Genomic DNA, 22225 nt, shown 5'->3' with positions numbered 1-22225 from the left:
CAAGTGCCCTCAATTGAGCCACTAGCTGTTATTTCTTCTGGGACAGTGTAACAATTTTCCATTCAATAGTGTATAAATATTTTTAGACACTGCAGAGTCAGGTGAATTCCATTGACCAAAGGTAAAGAGCTATCTGTCATTAGTTCACTAAAGAGCAAGGTGATTTTCATTAATCACTTTTTAAAATTCTCTAACTTGGTAAGTGGTTATTTTATCCATGTTACTAGTTGATACTTATAACGCCAAACTGAACCTCAGGTATATCTATACAATTGATGTAAAGTACAGAACTGTCTCTGTCAATGTGATCACCATCATAAGATTTAGTGTGAAGTAATGATGCAAAGAGTCGGACATGACTGTGCACATATGCACGATGACATCTAGACCCATTTCAGTCCCTACATCAATCATTCATTTATAGACACTAGGGACGGGGGAGCCTGGTGGGCTGCCATCTATGGGATCGCACAGAGTCAGACACGACTGAAGCGACTTAGCAGCAGCAGGGCTCTTAAGGCTTTTGTTGTTGTTGTTGTTTTGTTTTTTGTTTTTTTACTTTCAGTTGCTATAAAATCTGAAACCACTTCTCTGGTCGTTGTAACGCAGTGGTTTCCAAAGTGTGGCCCTTGACCAGCAGTATCTGCATGAGCTAGGAACTTACTGGAAAATGCAGATTCTCAGGTTAAACCTTTGAATAACTGAATCAGAAACTTTAAAGGGGGAAACTAGCAATCTGAGTGTTAGCAACACTGTGGGTTGAATTCTAATACCCACTAGAAGTAGAAAATGATGGGGAAATGAACCCTGCCTGGATTTCTCAGCACTGCTGAAAAAACATCCTTCTTAGACATGGAAATTTATGTTATGTAACTGTAGGGAATATTTGTTTTCACTTTCCCTAGAAATATTTTACTCTTCACCTACCATGAGAATCCGATCTGTAGCCATTTGTTAAAATGTTCTGATTTAAAAGGAAATAAAACTTCTCATATCCTCCCCAAAGCTACAATGATGACAGCCTAAACCAGGTCCCTACGGTAAACCCTAGGGTGGTGAGGAGACAGGAAGGCTGTTTTCCTAGGTATTTACACTCAGAAGGAATGTAGCCCTGGACCTTGGAGACATCTGGAGGTCACAAAAGCTGAGGAACATGAGAGTGTCTGACTCTCTTGGAGATATTTTCTTTGCCTTATTTATTTGCATGAAATTGAGACACAAATAAGTAACTTTCCAAAGATCCCATGAGTAGTGACTACACAGTTAGGTCTATTCCTTAGGCAGATTTTGTTTGCAAACGGGTCCACGATGGAGTGGAAGGGCAACAAACCTCTTTCCCCTTTGTATGCAGAGAAAAGTCACTTTTTCCTCATCCTTAACCTAAGGAGTGTCTGGCTATCCACGTAGGAAAATTGATGTGGCTCTCATGTTGCCCTGGGAGTAAGGACTAGGTGAAGGTGGGGAAGGTATACTTATTATTTACTGAGAAGTATTTAGGAAAAAAAGATCTGTGTACTCAGAAATACTTTGTGGTATATTCATGATAAAATTAATAAAGAAGAATAATAGTACATGATTCACTTAAGAATTTTTCCAGATTTCTTAGGCCCCATTCTATCTAAATGCTTACTCATCAAAAGCAAGATATCTGCATGTACACAGTTTGCATTACTAGACAGCACAGATCTAAAATCTCACTCTGAAGCATCTTCAGTTGGTTACTTCACTGGTTTAAATTTCCTTTAAAAATTGGGTAAGGACTTCTTTACATATGCATGACCAGAAGTGTCCAAATGATCAGTCCTTCTCAAGACCAGTTTCCAAAAGTGATTTAATTTTACTTTTATTTTATTTTTTTTTAGATATTTATTTATTTTTTATTTTATTTATTTTTTATTTTACTTTACAATTCTGTATTGGTTTTGCCATACATTGACATAAATCCACCACGGGTGTACATGCGCTCCCAAACCTGAACCCCCATCCCACTCCCCTCCCCATAACATCTCTCTGGGTCATCCCCGCGTACCAGCCCCAAGCATGCCATATCCTGCATCGTACTTAGACTGGCAATTTGATTCTTACATGATATTATACATGTTTCAATACCATGTGGGGATTGCTTAGGAATATTTTTCTACATACCACAGCAGTTTGCCTACTAGTAAATTTTAAGATCAAGTCTTTATCTCTTGCATGAAGAAAACATTGCCACCTGCAACTCTTCACCTCTCTTCATAATGGTAGGTTTAAGTACGATTAATGTTTTCTGAGATATAATGCATTTATGTAGACATTTCCTCCAGAATTTCATAATCACATAGAGACTTCTAGAGATGTAGGGACTTCATCAGATGTGTAATTCAATTCCATCATTTTACAGATGAAGAAAATTGAGACATGTAGAAATTAAGTAATGTTCCGAAGACCTTGTGGGTAGTAACTACAGACTTAGTTTTAGTCATAGTTGACTCTTTCTCGTCTGTTTTTCAATATAATATTCTACCTATGTGAATGGAAAGCCTCCTGTGAATTCTGTCTATTCAGAGATCCTTCTGCCTATTTGATTTTCTCTGGACTGGGGATGTTAAGCAAAGGATCTTTCTTAAAGGTGCTTTGGACTAACAGTGACAGAATCTGGAAGGCCTAGCAGTGGTGGAAAAGCTCTCTGCTTATTTATATCTCAGATACCTCTACTCACATCTCCTTTTGGAGGCTTATCCTAGAATTTCTCATTTCAGGTGCCACTGTTGCTTAAGCTTTCTATTTCTCAAAATACAGGGATACTATTTTTTTAGGGTTTGGTAAATATTTACAAGGGAATGCATGTAAAGACAAAAAGGATTTTAACAAATTGGAATTCTCCAAGCCTTCTAAGAAGAGATTGTAGAGCTCTGAACACAGGAGCAGATAAACATGATTTTGATTGTCTTAAATGGCATACTGTTGATATGCAAAGTACACAGAGGCAAAAAAAAGAAAAGATTGAATAACAGACACAATTAAATGACTGAATTAGAATAACAGATGTGTGAATGAAAATAAGACCATTTAGCACTTTTTTTTTTCTAACGGACTGTAAGCCTTTTAGATAGTTTTCCATGTTTTAAAATAACTTTAGTTCTCAGTGTATTGGTAATTTGAACTAGCAGGGGAAATAGCAAGGATTCAAGATCCCCAAAGTAGTCCAAACATAAAAATAAGATATAAAAATGCGAAGGTTGCATGCGGTTGAAATCTCATGCTATAGCACACCTAGGAAATAGTGTTCCTTTTACTTGAGTTTCGAAAGTAAACAATGACAGGCTTTAAACCAAGTGGTATAAATTTAATATGATTCAAGAACTCTACTGTACATGAAATCAGAGATAAAGGCAGCAGAAGAAGGAGCCACTCATTTTTCTCTATTCTAATTATCTTCGTTTCAGTGGATTAGAAAATGGTAAATGTAGAAGTCAAGTTGGAGATGGTCCTGAGCTCAATCGCCTGCCAAGTTAAGTCTGATAAATGGCAAGTGTGTATAATTAATACTGTCATTTTTCCCTAGACCAAAGGGCGACTGCAGTAACTATAGATTGTAATTGTCATCGTTGTCACATAAAATGTGCTATTATTAAGTTCAGGCTGAATTTTATTGCTGGGAATGCTCATAAATTGAGCGGTCAGTCATTTAAATTACCAAGTAGAGGGCTCTGTGGCTTGCTCTAAAACTACTTTCTAAGACAATGTATTTGACTTTGGACCTCTAGAAACGAATTGCATTTTTTGAACAGACGGGAGACAGGCTGTAACCTATAAATGAGAATATTCTGACACATATGCCTTGTACACTTACGCATGTTCCTAGGAATCTTACATTTTTATTTCCAAAATTTTTGGTTGTAGGGGCAGGAGAGGAATGAGGAGTCAATGTGAAATGACATATGAGTGGGAGAGATCATTTTGAAACCACAGTTATTGCTCTCTTGCAAGATGCCTACTTTCCAGAAGATGATGTTAATAAAAAATTAAAGCATCAGCATGAATATTATTATGGATTTGTTAGTGTCTTAGAGAAGGATTGTGGGAGAGAAAATTGAATGGAGTAGCAACGGATGAGGAACCAGCTAGCAATATGCTAAAAAGATTAATAGTGACTAATAGGATATTTGGTGATTCCATTTAGTATTCTTTTTCTTTGTATATTTAAAATGAATGTAATTAAAACATGTATTAAACATATGTTTGCCTAAAATACTATGCTAGGTATTTGATATGAAAATTACTGATGAGATACATGACCTTATCTTTGGAATGTTTAATTCTATTTACATTTTTCCATTTTAAGTCTAACAATAGAATTGTGTAATTTATAAAATATAAAAATATAATTCTAAAAATATAATTTAAAGAAATACAATTAGAGGAAAAAAGACACATACCTCCTTTTACTGGAAGCAGAATAGTTGCTATATTATTGCATTTCATATATATATGAATTTTTATAGTTGTAATTAGTATATGCAACTTTTAGTTCTGTGTTTTATATTCTGTGTATGTTTTCTCTGATTTTCTAGATCTTCACATAGCTGTTGATTTCAATCTTATCATTCAAGTCTCAAACTGAATATCACCTCCCTAGGTCATTCCTACCATAATAGCCTACTTTCTGCCCATCTTTCTGTCATACTACCTTTCAGAGAATTCATAGTAGTTAGTTATGTAGTAAATAATTTTGCTTAATCGTTTGTTCATTTATCTTTTGTCTTTGCTCTCTTAAAACATAAGTTCTGTGCAGCAGGAACTTGTCTGTCTTATTCTTTACCATATGCCTGGCCATGGAAACAAGGCCTGATATCTATAAATAAACATAAGTTGAGTTAATAATGAAAAATTTACTGCACTGTTCTTCTGTTGTTGGACATAATTTATTTCAAATTCTGCATCATTACTATTTATCCATTTAGCAATATCTTCTATGAATGTAGTGATTTTCAAATTTTATAAATAAAATGTTAGAAAAGGCATAGAAAATAATTCCAAGTGTTAGATAATAGGTCTAGGAGTCTAAAGTTGTTTATATTGTGATGTGTGTATTATATATAATATAGTACATATATAATAAAATGTAATATACACATATATGCAACTTATTTTTTAGAAAGCTTGACCAAGTGACAAAAATCTTATTTTTGTGTTTACTTTTTGTCAATTTTACCTCTTCTGTATATTATAATTTTAGAAAATTTGCTATTAGAGATTAATGGTTAAAAACAATAAGTCCAAAGTTGCTTATTTTCTTTTCTTGATTTTTAGCAAGTTTTTACCTTTATTTTTAATACTTTTAGTATTACTGGTAAGTAGGATTTTCCCTTTTGTAAATTTTGTCATAGTCATTTTTCTTTTAACATTTTCTCAGTCAGTGTGAGCTCTTTTGTACTTTAACCCTTTGAGCTGACAATCTTCAGTTCAGTTCAGTCGCTCAGTCATGTCCGACTCTTTGCGACCCCATGAACTGCAGCACGCCAGGCCTCCCTGTACATCACCAACTCCCGGAGTTCACTCAGACTCACGTCCATCGAGTCAATGATGCCATCCAGCCTTCTCATCCTTTGTCGTCCCCTTCTCCTTCTGCCCCCAATCCCTCCCAGCATCAGAGTCTTTTCCAATGAGTCAACTCTTTGCATGAGGTGGCCAAGGTACTGAAGTTTCAGCTTTAGCATCATTCCTTCCAAGGAAATCTCAAGGTTGATCTTCAGAATGGACTAGTTGGATCTCCTCACAGTCCTAGGGACTCTCAACAGTCTTCTCCAACACCACAGTTCAAAAGCATCAATTCTTTGGTGCTCACCCTTCTTCACAGTCCAACTCTCACATCCATACATGACCACTGGAAAAACCATAGCCTTGACTAGATGGACCTTAGTCGGCAAAGTAATGTCTCTGCTTTTGAATATGCTGTCTAGGTTGGTCATAACTTTTCTTCCAAGGAGTAAGTGTCTTTTAATTTCATGGCTGCAATCACCATCTGCAGTGATTTTGGAGCCCCCCCAAATAAAGTCTGATGCTGTTTCCACTGTTTCCCCATCTATTTCCCATGAAGTGATCAGACCGGATGCCATGATCTTCGTTTTGAGCTTTAAGCCAACTTTTTCACTCTCCTCTTTCACTTTCATCAAGAGGCTTTTTAGTTCCTCTTCGCTTTCTGCCATAAGGGTGGTGTCATCTGCATATCTGAGGTGATTGATATTTCTCCCGGCAATCTTGATTCCAGCTTGTGTTTCTTCCAGTCCAGCGTTTCTCATGATGTACTCTGCATATAAGTTAAATAAGCAGGGTGACGATATACAGCCTTGACATACTCCTTTTCCTATTTGGAACCAGTCTGGTGTTCCATGACCAGTTCTAACTCTTGTTTCCTGACCTGCATACAGATTTCTCAAGAGGCAGGTCAGGTGGTCTGGTATTCCCATCTCTTTTAGAATTTTCCACAGTTTCTTGTGATCCACACAGTCAAAGGCTTTGGCATAGTCAATAAAGCAGAAATAGATGTTTTTCTGGAACTCTCTTGCTTTTTCCATGATCCAGCAGATGTTGGCAATTTGGTCTCTGGTTCCTCTGCCTTTTCTAAAACCAGCTTGAACATTAGGAAGTTCATGGTTCATGTATTGCTGAAGCCTGGCTTGGAGAATTTTGAGCATTACTTTACTAGCATGTGAGATGAGTGCAAGTTGTAATCAATTAAACTGTTACTTAGAGAGGTGACATGCTATGAGTTTAACTGGTACAATAAGGAACGAGGAAGCTTCTGTTAATATCCCTCCCATGGGGAGGTGAAGGAGATAATTAGTGCTCAGTAGTGGGGGCTATAATTGTTACTTAGGTTACATCAGACTCTGTGGTCAGTGCTTTTATTTCAATTCTCACAAATCTTGTTAGCTTTAATCTTGTTATTTTATCCCTATATAAAGATGTGAAATTAAGTCTCAGTTGATGGGAGTAAGGACTCAGTGACTGAACTGAGATTAAAATATTCCACATTGAGCCTTGGAGCTGTGATTTAAACTCTAATCTTTTTTTTTTTTTTTCTTCTGCATAATCTGCACACTTTCTGCTATTCCAGGAAATTACCTTTGAGGTGGACTTGTAGGTATCTGACTAGCAAGGCAGAGTAACACAAATGTTCCAGAAAAAGATACCAGAAATGAAACAACCTGGGAACATTGACTGTTGATATGAAAATGTGCATTAAAAAGAAAAAAAAATTTGAAATAAGTCACATGTCTATAAATGAACAAATACACTAACCTCTTCATTTGTTTAATATGTGTTAAATTAGTAGTAATGTCTTACTAAAATAATTTAGTCTTGCTTATTATCTAAAATATTGAATAGTTTAAAGATCTGAGAATATATTTTCTGGTTTGATTGTATAGTATTTATTTTCACCAAAGGTTACATAGAATTTTAAAAGATGATGTGAAAACTGTTGTTTCTATGACATATTAACAGTTAAAGTCTCAGCTTCAGAACTCCCAGTGGGCTTTACTTCCTTATGTTCTATTCTTGGATGAATCCATTTAGAAATTATATGGTTTCCTATGCTTACATTGGCAGCATGGGGTTGTTTGAACTTTGCTTGCCTGGGTACTATTAGGATTATTATGACAAACATATACTAATCAAAGACTCATATGACATAATCCATACTTTTAAGATTTAAAATAATATACTTGCACAGAAGTTCTGATGTAGAGAACAGAGAAAGTTGAGGGGGGGCGGCAACCTTTTAAAAAAATTATTGCTCTCGTACTGTGAAAGAAAATATATTTCCAATAAGACACTCTTTCTGTAAATTGCTCTGAGTATCTTTCTGTTGCTAAAGAGAAAGAGTAGCATTTTGTGTGTTATTTACTGTGGGTGAGAGAGGAGAATCTCTCAGAAGAGCTGAACTGAGAATCTCTCACTATGTTCTTTGCTCCTCCCTTTGTATGTGTGGAGGGTTGTGAGTATCTGGACAGAGTTTACAGAATTAAGGTGATGATGGCCTTCCTCACATCCTTTAGGTGTCTCTCTTTTTTAATAAACTGCATTGATAAATTTTTATCATGACCATAAAAGGTATGAAGGCAGGAAGGCTGACAAACCATTTGTTGGCCACAACTTAGAAGCCTTTCTTTGAACTGTACCTTTTTTTTTTTTTTCTTTTGCTCTGTTTCTGAAAAACAATGCAATAAGCATTGTATTTTGCTGAACTTCTACACTGCCCTTTTCACTGTTTCTTTTAATTTGCCTATGTAGTTGACTTTATCCCTGTCAAACTTATGTGTTGAAGTACAAAAAGTCATTTATTTTTATATTAAAAAATGTGTTAGTATTCTATAAAGAAATAAAATGTGCTCGAATGAGAGGCTAAGATGAGTCATCTTAACCAAGCATTGAGGTGGATATCAGATGATGTGACTGTTAATACAGATTACACCATTGGATATTGGATAAAGGATTTAATCTCTGAGTCTGTATATTTATCTATGAAAGAAGTATGTTAAACTAGGTGATATCAAAGTTATCACAATTATGACATCATCACTTCCTTTGGAGAGGTATATGTAGAAATTAGACCCTTGTATTCTGTAAAGAACAATTGTCTTACATAGTATAACTAATACCCCTGACCCTTCCCAACAGTTTTACCAGCATTAACTCACTGCATCAATATCATTGTGCTGTTAGTAAGATAGGGGGTTATTATTATCCATAGAAAAATATGCAGAATCTGAGATTCAGATCCATAATAACCAATCCAGGTCCACACAGTGAATTCCAACCAGAGCTGTATGCCCTGGGTTTACTAACATAGGTTTAATAAGTAATAATATATTGCTGTATTAGAATACTTACTGGCTTCCCACTGAACTTGCTTCTACTTGAGGCAAAAAAAAAAATGTGTCCTCAATCTGGTTTGCATCCAGAATTCACTAATTAGCACTTAACTAACTCCATAGGAAATGGCAACCCACTCCGGTGTTCTTGCCTGGAGAATTCCAGGGACGGGGGAGCCTGGTGGGTTGCCATCTATGGGGTCGCACAGAGTCGGACATGACTGAAGCGACTTAGCAGCAGCAACTCCATATAGTTTGTGGGTTGCCCACCTGGCAGATATGAAGGCAAAAAGATATGACACTGAAAGATGAGGCCCTCCAGGTCAGTAGGTGTCTGGTACGCTACTGGGGAAGAGTGGAGAAATAGCTCGAGAAAGAATGTAGAGGCTGGGCCAAAGCAGTAACGACATCCTGTTGTGGATGTGCCCAGTGGTGAAAGTAAAGTCTGATGCTGTAAAGAACAATATTGCATAGGAACCTGGGATGTTAGGTCTATGAATCAAGGTAAATCCAATGTGGTCAAGCAGGATATGGCAATTATAGGAATCAGTGAAATAAAATGGATAGGAATGGGTATATTTAATTCAGATGACCATTATATCTACTACTGGGGCCGAAGATGGAGAAGTTCTATACAGTCAGCCAAAAAAAAAAAAAAGACCTGAAGCTAACTCTGGCTCAAATCATCAGTTTCTTATTGCAAAATTCAGACTTAAATTGAAGAAAGTAAACAAATCCCTTATGATTATACAGTGGAGGGGATGAACAGATTCAAAGGATTAGGTCTGGTAGACAGTGTGCCTGAAGAACTGGTTGGAGGTTCACAAGATTGTACAAGAGGTGGTAACAAAAACCATCCCCAAGAAAAAGAAATGCAAAAAGGCAAAATGGTTATCTGAGGAGGCCTTATAAATAGCTGAGAAAAGAAGAGAAGTGAAAAGCAAGGGAGAAAGGGAAAGATATACCTAACTGAATGCAGAGTTCCAAAGAATAGCAAGGAGAGATAAGAAAGCCTTCTTAAGTGATCAGTGCAAAGACATAGAGGAAAACAATAGAATGGGAAAGACTAGAGAGATCTTCAAAAAAAATTAGAGATACCAAGGGAATATTTCATGCAAAGATGGGCACAATAAAGGACAGAATTGGTAAAAACCTAACAGAAACAGAAGAGATTAAGAAGAGGTAGCAAGAATACACAGAACTGTACAAAAACGGTTTTAATGACCCAGGTAACCATGATAGTGTGGTCACTCACCAATAGTAGACATTCTGGAGTGTGAAGTCAAGTGGAACTTAGGAAACATTACTATGAACAAAGCTATGGAGGTGATGGAATTCCAGCTGAGCTATTTGAAATCCTGAGTACTCTTAAAGTGCTGCACTGAACATGCTGACAAATTTGGAAGATTCAGCAGTGGCTGAAAAGGTTAGTTTTCATTCCAATCCCAAAGAAATGCAATGCCAAAGAATGTTCAAACTACTGCACAATTGTGCTCATTTCACGTGCTAGCAAGATAATTCTCAAAACCCTTAGTTTAGTATTACATGAACTGAGAACTTCCTGAGATAAAAGCTGGCTTTAGAGAAGGCAGATGAACCAGTGATCTAATTGCCAGAATTCATTGGATCATAAAAAAAAAAGAAAAAAAGGGAGCTCCAGAAAGACATCTGCTTCATTGACTACTAAAACCTTTGACTGTGTGAATTGAATGAATGAATGAAGTCGCTCAGTCATGTCCGACTCTTTGCGACCCCATGGACTGTAGCCTATCAGGCTCCTCCGTCCATGGGATTTTCCAGGCAACAGTGCTGGAGTGGATTGCCGTTTCCTTCTCCAGGGGATCTTCCCGACCCAGGAATCGAACATTGCAGGCAGATGCTTTACCGTCTGAGCCACCAGGGTTGACTCTGTGGATCACAACAAACTGTGGAAAATTCTTAAGAGATGGAAATACCAGACCACCTATCCTACCTCCTGAGAAATCTGTATGCAGGTCAAAAAGCAACAGTTAGAATTGGATGCGGAAGAACATACTAGTTCAAAATTGGGAAATGAGTACCTCAAGGCTGTACAATGTCACCCTGCTTATTTAACTTATATCCAGAGTACATCACAAGAAATGCTGGGGTGGATGAATGACAAGCTGGATTCAGAATTGCCAAGAGAAATACTGACACCTCAGATATGCAGATGATACCACTCTAATGGCCGAAAGTGAAGAGGGACTAAAAAGCATGTTGATAAGGGTGAAAGAGGAAAATGGAAAGGCTGCCTTAAAACAGCATTTTAAAAAACTAAGATCATGGCATCTGGTCCCATCACTTCATGGCAAATATATGGAAAAAAAGTGGAAGCAGCCACAGATTTTATTTTCTTGGCATCCAACATCACTGTGAACAGTAACTGTAGCCAAGAAATTAAAAGATGCTTGCTCCTTGGAAGAAAAGACTATGATAAACCTAGACAGCATATTAAAAAGCAGGGACATCACTTTGTTGACAAATGTCTGTAAGGTGAAAGCTATGGTTTTTCCAGTAGTCATGTAAGGATGTGAGAACTGGACCATAGATAAGGCTGAGTGCCGAAAAATTGATGCTTTTGAATTGCGGGGTTGGAGAAGACTCTTGAGAGTCCCTCAAGAAGGGAGACTGTGCTAAGAGATAAAACCAGTCAATCATACAGGAAATCAATGCTGTATATTCATTGGAAGGATGTATGTTGAAGCTGAAGCTCTAATTCTTTGGCCACCTGATTGGAAGAGCCAACTCATTGTAAAAGATCCTGACGCTGGGAAAGATTGAGGGCTGGAGGAGAAGGGGGTGACAGAGGATAAAATTGTTAGATGGCATCACCAAATCAATAGACATGAGTTTGAGCAAACTCTGGCAGATAGTAGAGGACAGGGAAGCCTGGCATGCTGCAGTCCATGGGGTTGGAAAGAGTGGGATATTACTTAGTGACTGAATAATGACAACCACAACTCAATATAGAGGGGACAGAATGCAGTCAGTGCCTAGAAAGCAGTAAGAACCACTGTCTCTATAAATTGGATCTGCCTATATTCAGGTGATAAAGGAGAGAAATGGTCTGGACCTAACAGAAGCAGAAGATATTAAGAAGAGGTGGCAGGAATACACAGAACTGTACAAAACAGAGCTTCACGACCCAGATAATCACGACGGTGTAATCACTCACCTAGAGCCAGACATCCTGGAATGTGAAGTCAAGTGGGCCTTAAAAATCATCACTATGAACAAAGCTAGTGGAGGTGATGGAATTCCAGTGGAGCTATTTCAAATCCTGAAAGATGATGCTGTGAAAGGGCTGCACTCAATATGCCAGCAAATTTGGAAAACTCAGAAGTGGCCACAGGACTGGAAAAGGTCCGTTTTCATTCTAATTCCAAAGAAAGGCAATGCCAAAGAATACTAAAACTACTGCACAATTGCACTCATTTCACATGCTAGTAAAGTAATGCTCAAAATTCTCCAAGCCAGGCTTCAGCAATACATGAACTGTGAACTTCCAGATGTTCAAGCTGGTTTTAGAAAAGGCAGAGGAACCAGAGATCAAATTGCCAACATCCGCTGGATCATGGAAAAAGCAAGAGAGTTCCAGAAAAACATCTATTTCTGCTTTATTGACTATGCCAAAGCCTTTGACTGTGTGGATCACAAGAAACTGTGGAAAATTCTGAAAGAGATGGGAATACCAGACTGCCTGACCTGCCTCTTGAGAAACCTATATGCAGGTCAGGAAGCAACAGTTAGAACTGGTCATGGAACAACAGACTGGTTCCAAATAGGAAAAGGAGTACGTCAAGGCTGTATATCATCACCCTGCTTATTTAACTTCTATGCAGAGTACATCATGAGAAACGCTGGGCTGGAAGAAGCACAAGCTGGAATCAAGATTACCGGGAGAAATATCAATCACCTCAGATATGCAGATGACACCACCCTTATGGCAGAAAGTGAAGAGGAACTAAAGAGCCTCTTGATGAAAGTGAAAGAGGAGAGTGAAAAAGCTGGCTTAAAGCTTAACATTCAGAAAACGAAGATCATGGCATCCGGTCTGATCACTTCATGGGAAATAGATGGGGAAACAGTGGAAACAGTGTCAGACTTTATTTTTTGGGCTCCAAAATCACTGCAGATGGTGATTGCAGCCATGAAATTAAAAGACGCTTACTCCTTGGAAGGAAAGTTATGACCAACCTAGAGAGTATATTCAAAAGCAGAGATATTACTTTACCAATAATGGTCTGTCTAGTCAAGGCTATGGTTTTTCCAGTGGTCATGTATGGATGTGAGAGTTGGACTGTGAAGAAAGCTGGGCGCCGAAGAATTGATGCATTTGAACTGTGGTGTTGGAGAAGACTCTTGAGAGTCCCTTGGACTGCAAGGAGATCCAACCAGTCCATCCTAAAGGAGATCAGTCCTGGGTGTTCATTGGAAGGACTGATGTTGAAGCTGAAATTCCAATGCTTTGGCCACCTCATGCGAAGAGTTGACTCATTGGAAAAGACTCTGATACTGGGAGGGACTGGGGGCAGGAGGAGAAGGGGACAACAGAGGATGAGATGGCTGGATGGTATCACTGACTCGATAGACATGAGTTTTAGTGAACTCTGGGATTTGGTGATGGACATGGAGGCCTGGTGTGCTGTGATTCATGGGGCCGTAAAGAATCAGACATGACTGAGCAACTGAACTGAAGTGATATTCAGGTGATTGGTTCATGGTTGGGCTCCAGTGTTTCAGGGCATCAGCTTCTGAGGTCATTAATGCTTGGTAGCCCATATACTGTTCTTTCTGGTTAAGACTTAATACTTACTGAATACTAATGAGTTTGAAATGCATATTTATGGTTAGCATTCCTTTAGAATCTTTAACTGTAAAGAAAGATAAAGGGAGAATACGAAGAGGTTATCTCCAAGTCTGCATCGCAGAAACAGAATATATTCCTAGAAATAGGTGTATTGCAAGTAGTAAGCTACTGTGTGAGGGATTACAGACCCCCCATAAGGTTTGTAAACTGTCTCTTGTTGAATAGAGCATTTATAAGATGATGAACTATTAATACATAAATTGCAGTTTTGGTCTACAGTTTCTGAAAACATGTCAATATACCATTTTTAAAATGTCATTTTGCTTTCCTAAAACAAGAGTAAGTAAGTTCTGTGAATAAATGGGTATTCGTCAAATCTGGATTAAGTCAGAAACAGACATGGCTCAAGATAGTGGTTTGGTTTATCTCCTTTGTCACCTGTGTTCTGCTGACAGGAATTTAATTATGTGTGTGATTCTCTTTGCCATGGTGACTATAAACTTACATTTAGTAATTTTATTTATAAAAACTAAAGCTTTATGCAGAATTAAAATATTAGTATTAGTTAACTGATAGGAGTTTTTTTTTTTTTTTTCCCTAGACAGGGTCATATAACCTTGATTAAAAGAGAGAATCTTCTTACAGTAGATAATAGTTGGTATAAATTGAATGTTATAGCCTGTGATTTTTACATATCAAAAACAAAAGGAGAATAATCTCAATTTTTTAAATATAGAGATACCCAAATTATTTTTGAGTTTTAAGAGTTGAAAGACTTCATGTGTAACAGTTTCCCAGTTTGTATAAATGCAGTTGCACCAAAACAACTTTTATCCTGGACTTTTCTGGTTCTAGAAAAATCAGAAAAAAAGACTTCTCCTATTGTTTTTTAAAAGTAGTTAGAAGCAGTGAACTAAAAGTCAGGGCAGTCCAGTCTCATGCCATCTGTTTGTCCTTGGGCAAATTTCATTCCAGCCTATGATATCAGAGCATTTTGTTCTGTAGCAGGGAAACCCAAAACCAATAAAGTAAAGCCTACGGTATATTTGAGGAACTTGGAAGAAAAATGAAATAGAAATTAGATTCTCTTTTACAGGCATGAAAATAAGCACCTTTATTATGCCTGTAAGACATTTTAATGATCTAATTTTTTTAATATTCTCTTTATTAACTTTGTAAGGATGCTAAGGAATATGAATTTAAGGGAAACAGACACAAGTGTTGGGCAGGATCTAGATGGGCAGGAAACTAACTGGAATGTCATGAATCTTTATCTGAACATGCACACCAGATCCAAACAGTCTGTCTGGCTTGATTAGCAAAAAAATCAATCAGGTCAGCTAGGCAGTTCAGTCAAGTCATGAATTAGTTAACCAGTTCTTATTTATCTGAATAGATTAGCTGATATGTTTATTTATTCAGCCAGCAAGTATTTTTGGAACATCAATTATATGTCAGGCAATGTGCTGTGAACACACAGATGAAAGAGACATTCTTACCTTTAAGGCTTTCACGGATTCAACAGTAGTCCAAGGCATTGAGTTAAATGCCATCTTAATGGAACCTGCTATAGGCAGATGCTCGGTTAATTCAACAGGGTGAGTTGAGGAGCAGTGGACAAGTGTCTATAGGATGAGACACTTCTGGTGAAAATAATGTTAATTCAGGAAAAAAGGAAAAAAAAAAAAAAAACTTGGCAGAGGGCTTTGGGATTAGGGAAGTTTCTTGGCTCAGTTATTGCTTCCATTCTTTGATCTCAACTCAGATGGCATTCAGTAAGGACTGAGATTAACAGACTTTGTTTCTAATCTTTTTTTACATTTACCATTATCCCAAATTGACCAGCTTCTTTGTTGCGTAGTATCATCTAGAGACTTTTCCTTTCTTTCATCTTTGATAGACAGAAGGACCAAAAAGCATGTGAGTAGGGAAAATATTTCACAGATAAGTAACATGGCCAGGGAGAGGGAATAAAGAGCCACTGCTCCATATGCTAAGATGGGATGCATAATGGAGAAATCACATACTATCTTAGAATGTCAGCGATAACGCTGAAAGTCCATCACTCTTGTTAATGAATATATGAATATAAGTAAATGAAGCCCCAACATGAGAAGGAACAGTGATTTGAATTTAGGCCTTGTGTGTGCAGCTCACTGATAGACCACAGCATGAAAAACTATGGGAAAATGTTTAAATGTCTTTTTTTCAGTGCTCTTCTTGGTAGTCTTCAATTCCTATTGGATAGAAATATGAAGAAGACGGCACTTGGGTATCTATGATCATTCTGCACTGAGGCTTTAGTATTCAGTATGATTACCATTTAAAAATTATGCAATTAAAGCTGTGTCTAATGAGAAAGGAAGAGGCCATGCTAAATATTCAGTGCTAACAAAACCCAGCTATTCCAAAGGTGTAAAATCATCTTGGCTTCTGGTGTTAGGATGGTGGCACTGGGGATTTGAAGGGATGGTGCTGTAATTAAAAGACTTAAGTCATGGATTGTAATGGCTCTGGTGAACAGCACAGCTCCCAAGAAGGCAAGGAATTCTTTCAGATTGTTCATGAGAGAGTGAAGATTTTGTCTTTGTTCTAAAATAATATGAAATGCTGAGATTCAGTTTAAAAATTGTCTAGTTCAGAAGTTTATTTTTAAAATGGGTGTCATATCTGATGTAAGATTTTGCTGCAGTGTTTTTTTCTGCCACAATATTAATAACCTAATTCACCACTAACTTAGTTACTTCAGTATTATAACTATCAGCATATTTGTTTAAATAGATTAAATATAGCTGAATGCTGCTCTAGAAGCCATCTGTCAAGTTAATGTTTTATTGCTCTTTCCAGATTTCAGTGTGGATCATATAGTAAAATTGAATTAATTTGTCAAATTTTTGTTCAGTTATACTTGTGTGACCACTAAGGATTGCCAGTAGATTCTGCTTAGAATTTAATGAAAGGAGCTCTGAAAAGTGAGAGCCAATTGTATAATCAATAAGCCTGAATTCAAGCATATCTGAAGTTTGAGTGTGCTCTGCAGATTTAGTCTCTAAAGCATTTTTTTAAAGGGACATTTTGATTTAATTAAAGGGGAGAGCTAAATAAGGAAGAGGAAATGAGTGACAAGGTGACATAGTTATTATGATACACAGTAATTTCAACTTTGGATCTGGGTTTTAGTGTAGCAGGGAAAGAATCTGGAGGTGGGAAGAGAATAGGATGAATCTGAGAAGAGGGGATTAACGAATTAAAGGTTCAGATAGAGTAAGTGGCTTCAAAGGATACAAAACCAAGGAGTGATAAGGGATTCCCATTTTACTTAATTTCTTCTTAAACAAGCATTAAGATACTGAAGTAGAAACCTTAGAAATTATGTTGTATTAACCGATTAAATACTTACTAAGTAGCTTTTGCACTCAAAGTTCAGTTAGGCAGCTGTATTGTATCCAAAGCTTTGACATCTGATGGCTACAGGCAGGAGTCCACAAACTAGAGTCCCCCAGCCAAATTAGGCCACTACCTGTTTTTGTGCTACCTGGGGGCTAAGAAAGGCTTTTGCATTTTTTAATGGTTGAAATAAAATCAGAAGTATTTAGTGACATATGAAAATTATATGAAATTCAGATATGAAGTTTTATTGAAATGCATCTACACTTTATTTAAAAAAAAAACATTTGGTTAATGGCTGCATTCCTGCTATAAGAGCAGAATTGAGTAATTGAAGCAGACCATGTAATCTGTTAGCTCTTACATATTTACTCTCTGACCCTCTGTAGAAAAATATTTCTGAGTTCTGGTCTAAAATGCGGACTTCAGTGACTTCACAGTCAAGATTTATTGAGGACTTTTGTGTGCTGGGCATTTTTCTCTGAGCTCTATTCATCTCATTTAATCCTCACAGCACTTCCATGAGATAGCTGCTGTCTGCCTATAATGCGGGAGACCCAGGTTTGATCCCTGGATTAGAAAGATCCTCTGGAGAAGGAAATGGCAACCCACTCCAGTACTCTTGTTTGGAAAATCCCATGGACGGAGGAGCATGGTAGGCTACAGTCCATGGGGTCTTAAAGAGTCGGACATGACTGAGTGACTTCACTCACTTTAAAATAAGAAATTGACACGCAGAAATGTTAAAACCTTGCCCTTAAATCACATAGGTATTAAGTGATGGAATTGAGATTTGAACCCTGGTGATATGACTCCAAAAAGTATGCTATACACTTTCTAGATCTCAATTTCCCATCTTTAAAATGTGGATTGTATACTTTTTAAGATACTTATTATTAGATAGTTTGTTAAACATGTATAAAGCCCTTGGTATAAACAGTTGATTTACAATATAGTCTTCATTTCTTTTTATCTTGTATGCCATTTTTTTGCTAAGACTCCTAGTTTACTTGTTAACATAAAAATTTGAGATCCTGGACCTAGAGATTTTGGATTGAAGACTAAATTTATACTTTGTGAAGAATACCCCTGAGTTAGTTCAGTACACATGATTAGGGTGGCACTTGGAGAAATCTTGGGTCATTTTGGGTATGAAGAGGGAAAGAAGAGTAGCTTCTGCCCTCCAAAAAGATCAAACTTGTGTATGTAAATATGTAACTATCATAATGAACATCAAAATCCAAAGTTATGAACAGGTGCTATAGAAATTCAGATGAAGGAGAGCTGATTGTAGGAATAAGAATTAAAATTATGGAATAAGAGATAAGAAAGGTCACAAAAACACATTAAGATAAAGTACTGGCCAACTAGATAAGCTATCCTAAATGAATGAATAAACTAATGTGGAAACTAACTTGAGAGGGCATTCACAAGACTTTCCTGAAAACTCAGGCTGTCCAGGTGTCTCAGAAGTAGACTCAGGGGCCCTGCACAAGAATGGATCTTGGTGCGCACTCTCAGGGAGTTTACAGACAAATCTGGGAAGCAGTGATGGGAACAATGGTTACGCTACAGTGTGAATGTTCAGTCACAAATATATTATCAACCTTGTATATCAAAAAGGAAGAGGTATTCGTCCCACCTTGGGGAAGCAAGTGGGTTACATTGAAGAGTCAACAGTACTGGTAAGAAGGTAGATGAAACTATTATGTGCAAAAGAACAAGAATAACCAAAGGATATCAATGGAGCAATTCAGTTCAGTTCAATCGCTCAGTTGTGTCTGATGCTGTGCGACCCCCTGGACTACAGCACGCCAGGCCCCCCTGTCCGTCACCAACTCCTGGAGTTTACTCAAACTCATGTCCATGAATCAGCGATGCTATCCAACTGTCTCATCCTCTGTTGTCCCCTTCTCCTGGCTTCAATCTTTCCCAGCATCAGGGTCTTTTCAAATGAGTCAGTTCTTCGCATCAGGTGGCCAAAGTATTGGAGCTTCATCTTCAGCATCAGTCCTTTCAATGAATATTCAGGACTGATTTCCTTTAGGATGGACTGGTTGGATCTCCTTGCAGTTCAAGGAGCAATTCATGATGATGCCAAAGAATAACAAACAGTTTTTCTAAATGTGACCTAAATGCAGAAGACTTAGGTCAAAATTGTTGCTTAGTGGCAAAGTCATGTCTGGCTATTTTGTGACCCCATGGATTGTAGCCCTCCAGGCTCCTCTGTGCATGGAATTTCCCAGGCAAGAATACTGGAGTGGGTTGCCATTTCTTTCTCCAGGGGATCTTCCTGAGCCAGGGATCAAACTGGCAACTCCTGAATTGGCAGGCAGATTCTTTACCACTGAAAGAAAGAGAGAAAGAGGGAGAGAGAGAAAGAGAGAGAGAGAGAGAGAAAGAAAGAGAGAATTTGTTCAGTCATGTCTGACTCTTTGCGACCCCATGGACTGTAGTCTACCAGGCTCCTCTATCCACGGGATTTTCCAGGCAAGAGTACTGGAGTGGATTGCCATTCTTTACCACTGAACCACCAAGGAAACCCTAGGTCAAAATACCTATGAGCAAACAATTTTAATGTTAATAGATAGATTAATTGCAGAGGGCATGCACACTCTCACACTCTTCCCTTCTCCCTCCTCCTCTTCTCTGAATTTAACATGCATAGGTAGTTCATAGTTACCATAGTCACTGGTTTTAGAGAACTTGGTGATATAGGATATAAAGATCTACAGAAGATCAGCTCTCAGGATTTTTGGTTCAAAGTCTTACTATGTTTCTCAGGATAAGCTCAAAATCAAATAAGAACTTTTAAAAGAATACAGATAACTGAAGTTAAACTGACTTTATATCTAAACTTTCTGAAATAAATACCCTTTACCTTTGGTTTAACTTTCTAAGATTAGCTTCCTTCAAAGTGTCTCCCTCTATCTTCCCTCCCTTCCCCTTTCTTTCTGTCTTTGGAAATGTTTCAGATATGAAGTAAAACATGACCACCCAGTTTCACCAACTCAACATTTTGCCACATTTGCATTCTATTGTTTTTTGAGTGAAAATAATATGGTAAAGATACAGTAGATCGAAAAACCTCTCTTCAAGCCTCTCCAGTCTTCTCCCCTTGACTCTTTCATTAGGATGAATCACTCTTCTACTATATGACCTTGGCATTGATCATTCCCAAAAAGTTTTTGAAAATTTGCTATGTTAGATAGTGATAAAAATATGAAGTACTGATATCACATTTAAAAATTTTCTAGCATTATTATACATACAATCCTGAAGAATGCATTTTAATTTAAAACTGTGTTTGGGGATTTAATCATATTGAACTTTGCAACTCTAGCTTATTTAACTGTTAACATTCCATTGTGTGACTGCGCCACAAGTTATTCATACATTTTCTTGGTAAAGAATATTTGGCTTGTTTACAGCTTTTAGCTATGACAGGTGATACTGCAATGAATATTCTTATAGGTATCTTCTTGTATGCATGCCCAGTCTTTTAGTCATGTCCAACTCTTTGCAACCCCATGGACTTCAGCCAGCCAGGCTCCTCTGTCCATGTAATTTTCCAGGCAAGAATACTGGAATAGGATGCCATGCCTTCCTCCAGATCTTCCTGACCCAGAGATTGAACCCGTGTCTCTTGCGTCTCCTGCTTTGGCAGGTGAGTTCTTTACCACCAGTGCCACCTGGAAGATCATCTTCCTGTATAGTGAAATGAAAGTGAAAGTCTCTCAGTGTGTCCAAGTCTTTGTGACCCCACTGACTGTAGCCCACGAAGCTCTTCTGTCCATGGGATTGTCCAGGCAAGAATACTGGAGTGGTAGTCACTCCCTTCTCCAGGGGATTTTCCCAACCCAGATATCGAAACCAGTTCTCCTATATTGCAATTATATTATGAGCTCTTCTTTTAGCTTAGTTAATTCTTTTCTCATTTCATCTAAAATGTCCTAAAATATTAGAGAAATACAGCAAAGAAATACTGTTAAAGATTCTTGCTCATATAAAATTTTACAAATGTATAAAATATTAGCTATTTTCCCCCCAGAGTCATATCTGTGTGAAATTTCACCTGGAGCAGTGGCCTCAACAATGTCTGGAGATTGCAGTGCCCCTATTCTTGAGCCTGTAGCAATGATTGAGAATCTGTCTCCAAACCAAGAGTGTAGTTGCTGTTTCACAGGATATGCATAGTTTCAAATTTGTTAAATGTATTGACAACTTGTTTTCCCTTTAACAGTGTATGTGTGTCTCAGTTTAAATATTTGAATCTGTCTCTTTATTTTTGTTTTTTAAGGTGAAGTCGCTCAGTTGTGTCTGACTCTTTGCGACCCCGTGGACTGTAGCCTACCAGGCTCCTCCGTCCATGGGATTCTCCAGGCAAGAGTACTGGAGTGGGTTGCCATTTCCTTCTCCAGGGGATCTTCCCGACCCAGGGATCGAACCCAGGTCTCCCGCATTGGAGGCAGATGCTTTAACCTCTGAGCCACCAGGGAAGCCCGAATCAAATTAATTGAAATGATAGACCGTGTGGTCTGGGCTTCCCCCGTATCTCAAGGGTAAAGAAGCTTCCTGCCCTGCAGGAGCTGCAGGTTTGATCCCTGAGTCAGGAAGATCCTCTGGAGGAGGGCGTGGCAACTCACTCCAGTATTCCTGCCAGGAGAATCCCACAGAGAGTGGACGCTAGCAGGCTGCAGTCCATAGGGTCGCAAAGAGTCGGACATGACTCAAGTGACTTAGCATGAACCATGTGGGTCTACATTTTTTATTTCCTAGATTACTTGTGAGATGAGTTTTGGTTTTGTTTTATTTTATTATATACTTAAATTGCCATTACTGTGGACTTTCCTGTTTATTTGTTTTGCTCATTTTTCAGTTGGATTTTAAATTTTATTACTTATTTTTATGAGTTTTTAATATTATCCAAGTATTGTTCATATATCAGTTATATGTACTACTAATACTTTCCTCATGTGATTTTTTTTCCCCTTTGTTTATGGTAAGATTTTTCTTACTGAAATATTTTATTCTGGTGTAGACAATTTTATTCATGTTTTTCATTATGATTTGTGTTATTTTAGAAATTCTTCCCTATATTGAAATGATAAAACATATCTCCTGTATTTCTTCTATTTTTTAATTC

The sequence above is a fragment of the Oryx dammah genome, unplaced genomic scaffold (assembly GCF_014754425.2).
Source record: "Oryx dammah isolate SB20612 unplaced genomic scaffold, SCBI_Odam_1.1 HiC_scaffold_18, whole genome shotgun sequence".
NCBI lineage: Eukaryota > Metazoa > Chordata > Mammalia > Artiodactyla > Bovidae > Oryx > Oryx dammah.
The sequence above is the reverse complement of the archived record's forward strand: the minus strand, read 5'-3'. Positions refer to the sequence as shown.